Source organism: Magnolia sinica, chromosome 2 (assembly GCF_029962835.1).
Source record: "Magnolia sinica isolate HGM2019 chromosome 2, MsV1, whole genome shotgun sequence".
Lineage (NCBI taxonomy): Eukaryota > Viridiplantae > Streptophyta > Magnoliopsida > Magnoliales > Magnoliaceae > Magnolia > Magnolia sinica.
The window spans coordinates 74578813-74588310 of record NC_080574.1 but is presented as its reverse complement, the minus strand read 5'-3'; the positions used below and the strand labels follow the sequence as shown (position 1 = coordinate 74588310).

General features: G+C 34.8%; 1 long non-coding RNA gene across 1 annotated transcript; it reads left to right on the top strand.

Annotated features, from left to right (window-relative positions):
- Positions 1-1576: 1576 nt before the first annotated feature.
- On the top strand, positions 1577-9019 carry LOC131229269 (uncharacterized). Its single transcript, XR_009163242.1, has 4 exons — positions 1577-1796; positions 1953-1997; positions 2644-2728; positions 8633-9019. It is a non-coding gene; the product is annotated as an uncharacterized LOC131229269 (long non-coding RNA).
- The last annotated feature ends 479 nt before the right edge of the window (positions 9020-9498 follow it).

Genomic DNA, 9498 nt, shown 5'->3' with positions numbered 1-9498 from the left:
TATCCCTATGGAGGATTGGTTAGTCTTCGTGAATCAACATAACACTGAAGAATTCAAGAAAGCAAGCGAAAGGAATAAAGTTAATCAGTCCAAGCTAAAAGGACCTGCGTGTCTTGGGAGGAACAGCATGGCTGTTATTCGCCATCAAATGGTATGTATTATTTATTTATAAATGTAGTTATTATAGTTTAATATTGAATTTACTTTTGAATTATCACTCATCTAACTCCATTAATATGTAATGTGCCAAAGGCGAAGGAGTGGAATCTTAACTCTAATGCCAAGATATGTAGATGTGATGTTTACTTAAGAGCCCATACAAGCGAGGACAAAGTTGTCCAGTATCCTAACCTTGTTGTAAGTAAATCCCCTTTTACCACTAACCAGTACCTTTATGAGATGCCAATGTATAACTTTGAATTATTTTACATCCATTTGTATTTTGTCGGAGGAAAAATTAGATGAGCTTTATTCTACCAATCCTTCTTCTAAAAATACTGGCGTTGACAATGCCCTTACATTGGTAATAATAAAATTGAAAAATTACAGTGAGATTCATGGTAATTATGAATTTTCTAATAACTTGATTTGTAATGTTTTATAGTTGGTTGGTTCTAACAGTAGAGGGCGAATGCGGGGTCTAGGTTGCTCAGTAATCAAGATAGGATTGAAGATGTCAGCCCCTGCCCGTTCAAAGGTAGAGAATTTGATAAAAGAAAGAGATAGCCTAGTGCAGGAGATATTTGATATAAAGAAATCATTGGCCAAGATGGAGGCCTGGATGGAGATGCAGCAACACGCACAATCTACTCAAAACCTCTCATCACCAACAATTGCTAAATCTGCTTAGGCATCGTCGGTATGCAAGTGTAAATTTGCTACTGTAGTGAACTTACAATTATTTTATAAATGATAACAATACTAATGCCAATTTATGTGTACATGTAGCCGGATGTTATATATATCAGTAAGAGATGTGACTTGCTTGGTTGGGGAAATCATGATGTAGTTGCTCGTGGTCAAGTACATGAAGTTAATCCAAATGTAGTTGTCCATTGTGAACCATTGGAGGAGGGAGTTTTTGTTATTACCCTGACTGAGATTATATATGCTGACACTCGTTTGTGGAAAGAACATGGGTTCGCATCTACACATGGAGAGGCCGGTCTGGGATCACTTGTGCAATGGGGGAAGGAATCTTTGAGATTTCGATAATTTGAACAAATTTGGTACTCTATAATTGAACTTGATGTGGATGCTATTTTTTAGTTACTTTATATGATGTTTCGCTTGTTTTTTTGTTAATTTTGAACTAATTTGGCACTTTAGTTACTTTATATTGATGAACTCAGAACTTGGTTTGGTTTTTAGTTAATTTTTATTGATGTTTCGCTTGTTTTTTTTTTGGTTACTCTATATGTTGTTTGGTTCGGTTTTTATAATTTTGAATGAATTTTATACTCTATATTTAAACATATTAGACTCCATTTGGTCGTTACAAACCAAATGGAGCCAAAGCCCCTTTTTAACTCCTCCAATGCAACTCCTTCATTGCCGGTCCCAAGCCTGGGTAAAGGAGGAGGGAGAATGGGCATCAAGGTGAGTTGTGTACTTTTCCTTCATTATCTGAGAGGGATTTTTAAAATGCTTGCTGGTTAATTTCAATAGTTTTTGGCTTCTTCTACTATCATTTGAGGACCTCAAAGGCCCAACTAACTTGAGATTTTTATATGCAGGCTAATGTATTTTTAGCCCCATAGATCAATGTTGCCACTACAAGGTTCAATATTGAAATGGTAAAGTTTTTAACTATTTATTTTATCTTTGTTTTTTCCTATTCTTCATAAATAATTTGATGTCTTAGCCTCCTGTCATTACTAGCTAGTCTTGTCACTGTTTGTACATATGTCATCTCATGAGTCTTACTATTTGCAATTTTCTTACCCTTGTAGTGATTATCAGAAGTAGTGGGCCATCATTGAAAGATTACCCTTGTAGTGAGTCCAATTAAGGTATGGATAATATATGGTTTTAGTTCATGGTAAATGGTACCTTTTATTGTGGATCACCCCTGGACCAAAGACCTGGTACCTATTGTTGTAAGTTCGTATTGATTTCGCTAATTATAATAGAAAACAGACTCAAGCTCAAGCTAGGGGAGATTGTTACCACAATTCCAACTATCGGTAAGTACAATTTAGAAAGCAGATTTAAATTTTATTTATTTATTTATTTTTAAATTTCCTTTAGAAATGCTAATTACATTAATAGAGGATTAAGTTATCCAAGGAGTATTGACTGTCTACGGGTAGTGTCATCAGTAGATAGGTACAACATTGGTGTATGATATCCTGGCTTTTTGTCATTTCATTTGTATAATTTTTTTGTTCTATCAATGCAGCTAGGTACAACATTAGTGCAGTTATCTTGCTCTGGGCACCCGTAGTCTTGGCATGTCTCATTGTCCTTCAATAATTTAATATATCGAGATTTCTTTCCCATCATCATTTACATTTTTCTTCTTAATTGATACTTTGAAGTTAATATAATCATTTACTCTGTTTTACAATCTTTAAAATCTTTATTTGTAAATCTGTGCCCATATGCATTGTCGGAGAAACTAAAAAACTTACTCATTCTCAGATTGCATTGTGGAATATGCATCCATTATTCAAAGAAAGGGCGACATTCCAAGCACTCACACTTTCTCTCCTTGCTAGATAAATTGGTGAATCTTCTTTCCTTCATACTATATGATTCATTGATGAAGTGGCCTGGCCATTTGGACAGGCCCACGTTTATATATTATCTCGAAATTGATGAAGTAGATCCGGATGTGCGTCGGAGCTATCCGGATATTGAGTGAGGGTCCCTAGAAGGTGGGAACCGCTGTTATGACCATGATGAAGCTATCCATTTCTTATGGACAGCAATATGGGTGGCCTGGCCATTTGGACAGGCCCATGTTTATATATTATCTCGAAATTGATGAAGTAGATTCGGATGTACATCGGAGCTATCCGGATGTTGAGCGGGGGTCCCCAGAAGGTGGGAACCACTGTTATGACCATGATGAAGCTGTCCATTTTCTATGGACAGCAATATGGGTAGCCTGGCCATTTGGACAAGTTATTTATTATCTCGAAATTGATGAAGCAGATCTAGATGTGCATCGGACCTATCCGGATGTTGACCGGGGGTCCCTGGAAGGTGGGAACCCCTGTTATGACCACAATGAAGCTGTACATTTCCTATGGATAGCATTGGAGGGGCCTGGCCATTTGGACAGGCCGTGTTTATATCTGTATTTGCAGGGACCACACCCTTAACCTAAACCACACCCTAAACCTATAACCTAAACCAAAACCTTTACCTATAACATAAACTTTAACCTATAACTTATAACCTATAACTTATAACCTATAACCTAAACCTAAACCTATAACCTATAACCTAACCTAAACCTATAACTTGAACCTATAATCTATAACCAAAACCTAAACTTATAACCTAAACCCGATCCCGAACCCGAACCCGATTTCCTAAACCTATAACCTATTCTCAATTCCCCAAAGCTATAAGCTATAACCTATAACCTAAACCTAAACCTATAACCTAAACCAAACCTACACCTAAAAACTAAACCTAAACCTAAAGCAAAACCTATAACCTTAACCTAAACAAAAATCTATAACCTAAACCTTAACCTATAACCTATAACCATAACCTAAACTTATAACATATAACCTAACCTTAACCTAAACCTATAACCTAAACCTATAAACTAAAACCTAAACCTAAACCTAAAACCTAAACGTATTCTCAAATCCCTAAACCTAAACCTGCACCTAGTCCTAATCAAAACTCCCTAACCTAAACTTAAACCTAAACTTGAAAACCCAAACCTAAACACAATCCCAAACCCAAACCCAATTTCCTAAACCTAAACCTCAACCTATTCTCAATTACTTAAAGCTATAACCTATAACCTATAACATATAACCTAAACCTTAACCTAAACCTATAACCTAAACCTTAACCTAAACCTATAACCTAAACCTAAACCTTAACCTAAACCTATAACCTAAACCTAAACCTAAAACTATAACCTTAACCTTAACCAAAACCTATAACCTAAACCTTAACCTATAACCTAAAACCTAAACTTATAACCTATAACCTACCCTTAACCTAAACCAAAAACCTAAACCTAAAACATAAACCTAAACTTAAAACCTAAATATATTCTCAAATCCTTAAACCTAAACCTACACCTAATCCTAATCTCAACTCCTTAACCTAAACCAAAACCTAAACTTGAAAACCCAAACCAAAACACGATCCCGAACCCGAACCTGATTTCCTAAACCTAAACCTTAACCTATTCTCAATTCCCAAAAGTTATAACATATAACCTAAAACCTATAACCTACACCTAAACCTAACCTATACCTATAACCTTAACTTAAACCTAAAACCTAAAACTAAACCTAAAACCTAAATGTATTCTCAAATCCTTAAAACTAAACCTACACCTAATCCTAATCTCAACTCCTTAACCTAAGCCTAAACTTGAAAACCCAAACTAAACCCAATATCAAACCCGAACCTGATTTCTTAAACCTAAACCTTAACCTATTCTCAATTCCCTAAAGCTTTAACCTATAACCTATAACCTATAACCCAAACCTAAATCTTAACCTAAACCTATAGCCTAAACCTAAACCTTAACCTATAACCTTAACCTAAACCAAAACCTATAACCTAAACCTTAACCTATAACCTATAACCTAAACTTATAACCTATAACCTAACCTTAACCTAAACCTAAAACCTAAACCTAAACCTATAACCTAAATGTATTCTCAAATCTCTAAACCTAAACATAAACCAAATCCTAATCTCAAGTCCCTAACCTAAACCTAAACCTAAACTTGAAAACCCAAACCTAAACCCGATCCAGAACCTGAACGTGATATCCTAAACTTAAACCTTAACCTATTCTCAATTCCGTATAGCTATAACCTATAACCTATAACCTATAACCTACACCTAAACCTAACCTAAACCTATAACCTTAACCTAAACCTAAAACCTAAACCTACACCTAATCCTAATCTGAACACCTTAACCTAAACCTAAACTTGAAAACCCAAACTAAACCTGATCTAAAACCCGAACCCGATTTCCTAAACCTAAACCTTAACCTATTCTCAATTTCCTAATGCTTTAAACTATAACCTATAACCTATAACCTAAACCTAAACCTATAACCTAAACCTAAACCTTAACCTATTCTCAATTCCCTAAAGCTTTAAACTATAACCTATAACCTATAACCTAAACCTAAACCTTCACCTAAACCTATAACCTAAACCTAAACCTTAACTTAAACCTAAACCTATAACGTTAACCTAACCAAAACCTATAACCTAAACCTTAAACTCTAACCTATAACCTATAACCTAAACTTATAACCTATAACCTAACCTTAACCTAAACCTAAAACCTAAACCTAAACCTATAACCTAAACATATAACCTAAAACCTAAACCGAAACCTAGTACCTAAATGTATTTTCAAATCCCTAAACCTAAACCAACACCTAATCCTAATCTCAACTCCCTAACCTAAACCTGAAAACCCAAACCTAAACCCGATCCCGAACCCAAACCTGATTTCCTAAACCTAAACCTTAACCTATTCTCAATTCGCTAAAGGTATAACCTATAACCTATAACCTATAACCTACACCTAAACCTAACCTAAACCTAAAAACTAAACCTAAATGTATTCTCAAATCCTTAAACCTAAACCTACACCTAATCCTAATCTCAACTCCTTAACCTAAACCTACACTTGAAAACCCAAACTAAACCCGATATCAAACCCGAACCCGAGTTTCTAAACCTAAACCTTAACCTATTCTCAATTCCCTAAAGCTTTAACCTATAACCTATAACCTATAACCGAAACCTAAACCTTAACCTAAACCTATAACCTAAAACTAAACCTATAACCTTTACCTAAACCAAAACCTATAACCTAAACCTTAACCTATAACCTATAACCTAAACTTATAACCTACAACCTAACCTTAACCTAAACGTAAAACCTAAACCTAAACCTATAACCTAAACCTATAACCTATAACCTAAACCTAAACCTATAACCTAAATGTATTCTCAAATCCCTAAACCTAAACCTACACCTAATCCTAATCTCAAGTCCCTAACCTAAACCTAAACCTAAACTTGAAAACCCAAACCTAAACCCGATCCCAAACCCGAACCTGATTTCCTAAACCTAAACCTTAAACTATTCTCATTTCCCTAAAGCTATAACATATAAGCTATAAGCTATAACCTACACCTAAACCTAACCTAAACCTATAACCTTAACCTAAACCTAAAGCCTAAACCTAAACCGAAAGCCTAAATGTATTCTCAAATCCTTAAACTTAAACCTACACCAAATCCTAATCTCAACTCCTTAACCTAAACTTAAACTTGAAAACCTAAACTAAACCCGATCTCAAACCCGAACTCGATTTCCTAAACCTAAACCTTAACCTATTCTCAATTCCCTAAAGCTTTAACCTATAACTTATAACCTATAACTTAAACCTAAACCTTTACCTAAACATATAACCAAAACCAAAACCTTAACATAAACCTAAACCTATAACCTTAACCTAGACCAAAACCTATAACCTAAACCTTAACCTACAACCATAACCTCTAACCTAAACTTATAACCTATAACCCAACCTTAACCTAAACCTATAACCTAAACCTATAACCTAAAACCTAAACCTAAACCTATAACCTAAATGTATTCTCAAATCCCTAAACCTAAACCTACACCTAATCCTAATCTCAACTCCCTAACCTAAACCTAAACCAAAACCTAAACTTGAAAACCCAAACCTAAACCTGATCACGAACCCGAACCTGATTTCCTAAACCTAAACCTTAACCTATTCTCAATTCCCTAAAGCTATAACCTATAACCTATAACCTATAACCTACACCTAAACCTAACCTAAACCTATAACCTTAACCTAAACCTAAAACCTAAACCTAAACCTAAAACCTAAATGTATTCTCAAATCCTTAAACCTAAACCTACACCTAATCCTAATCTCAACTCCTTAACCTAAACCTAAACTTGAAAACCCAAACTAAACCCGATCTCAAACTTGAACCGAATTTCCTAAACCTTAACCTTAACATATTCTCAATTCCCTAAAGCTTTAACCAATAACCTATAACCTATAACCTAAACCTAAACCTTAACCTAAACCTATAACCTAAACCTAAACATTATCCTAAACCTAAACCTATAACCTTAACCTAAACCAAAACCCATAACCTAAACCTTAACCTATAACCTATAACCTATAACCTAAACTTATAACCTATAACCTAACCTTAACCTAAACCTAAAACCTAAACCTAAACCTATAACCTAAATGTATTCTCAAATCCCTAAACGTAAACCTACACCTAATCCTAATCTCAACTCTCTAACCTAAACCTAAACCTAAACCCAAACTTAAAAACCCAAACCTAAACTTGAAAACCCAAACCTAAACCTGATCCCGAACCCGAACCTGATTTCCTAAACCTAAACCTTAACCTATTCTCAATTCCCTAAAGTTATAACCTATAACCTATAACTTATAATCTACACTTAAACCTAACCTAAACCTATAACCTTAACCTAAACCTAAAACCTAAATGTATTCTCAAATCCTTAAACCTAAACCTACACCTAATCCTAATCTCAACTCCTTAATCTAAACCTAAACTTGAAAACCCAAACTAAACCCGATCTCAAACTCGAACCTGATTTCCTAAACCTAAACCTTAACCTATTCTCAATTCCCTAAAGCTTTTACCGATAACCTATAACCTATAACCTAAACCTAAACCTTAACCAAAACCTATAACCTAAACCTAAACCTTTACCTAAACCTAAACCTATAACCTTAACCTAAACCAAAACCTATAACCTAAACCTTACCCTATAACCTATAACCTATAACCTAAACTTATAACCTATAACCTAACCTTAACCTAAACCTAAAACCTAAACCTAAACCTATAGCCTAAACCTATAACCTAAAACCTAAACCTAAACCTAAAACCTAAATGTATTCTTAAATCCCTAAACCTAAACCTACACCTAATCCTATTCTCAACTCCCTAACCTAAACCTAAACCTACACCTAATCCTAATCTCAACTCCCTAACCTAAACCTAAACCTAATCTTGAAAACCCAAACCTAAACCTGATCCCGAACCCGAACCCGATTTCCTAGACCTAAACCCTAACCTATTCTCAATTCCCTAAAGCTATAAGCTATAACCTAAAACCTAAACCTACCCTAAACCTAAAACCTAAACCTAAACCTATAACCTTAACCTAAACCTAGGTTTTGAGTTTAAAAGTCCATCCTAGGTTTGAACACATTACTCATGTTGGATTTTGCCATAGTTTAGACGATTTGTAGGTACATTTTTTATTTCCTCATCTATAAGTATTTTTTTTTTTTGTCTTTCTTCCTTTTGAGATGTGTACAAAGGCATGCTTGTTTGATTGTGTTTACAAATGCTGTTTTATACAGGCTGACAAGCTAAAGAAGTCAGTGGAGGATGAAATTCATTTTCTCAAGGGAAGGGTTTCAGAACTTGAAAGTGATCTTGTGTCGAAGTCCACAGAAGTTACATCTGCAGTTTCAAGGAAAGAAGAAGCTTTATCTTCTGCATTTGCTGAAATTGACCGTCTGAAGGAAGAAAATTCTGTAAAAACGTGAGCATTATTGAATGCATATGGAGGGTGTTTACTGTGTTGGAGTGTATTTGTTTCTTGCACATGAGGGCATGCCTTAGTTGTAATTCTTATGATAGGTTGAGCAAAGTGAAGTATTGTTTATTTAGAAATGTGAATGTAGGATGCATTGTATGATTTGATTGCTATTTGTAATAAATGCATCATTTTTTTTCTGATTGCATTTTATGTACTATTTCTATCAGCATTAAGCTTAGATGAGTTATCAATCACAGCAGGTTCTTGCAATGGAAACAGGTCATATTATTATAAATTTTTAAAAAATAGCTACGAATATAATCCATAGCTATAGCTAGGGCTTTAGTCCATAGCTATTGGTGTCTATTGCTACGGATATTATCCGTAGCTATTGGTATTTATTGCTATGGATATAATCCGTAACTATTGGTATTTATTGCTACGGATATTATTGGTAGCTATTGGTATCTATTGCTACGGCTATTATCTGTAGCTATTGGTATCTAATTGCTACGAATATATTCTATAGCTATTGGTATCTATTGCTATGGATATAATCCGTAGATGTTGGTATCTATTGCTATGGATATAATCCGTAGGTATTGATATCTATTGCTACGGATATAGTCCGTAGCAAGGCCTTTAGCTACCCCACCAATAGCGACGGACGTGCTACGGATCATA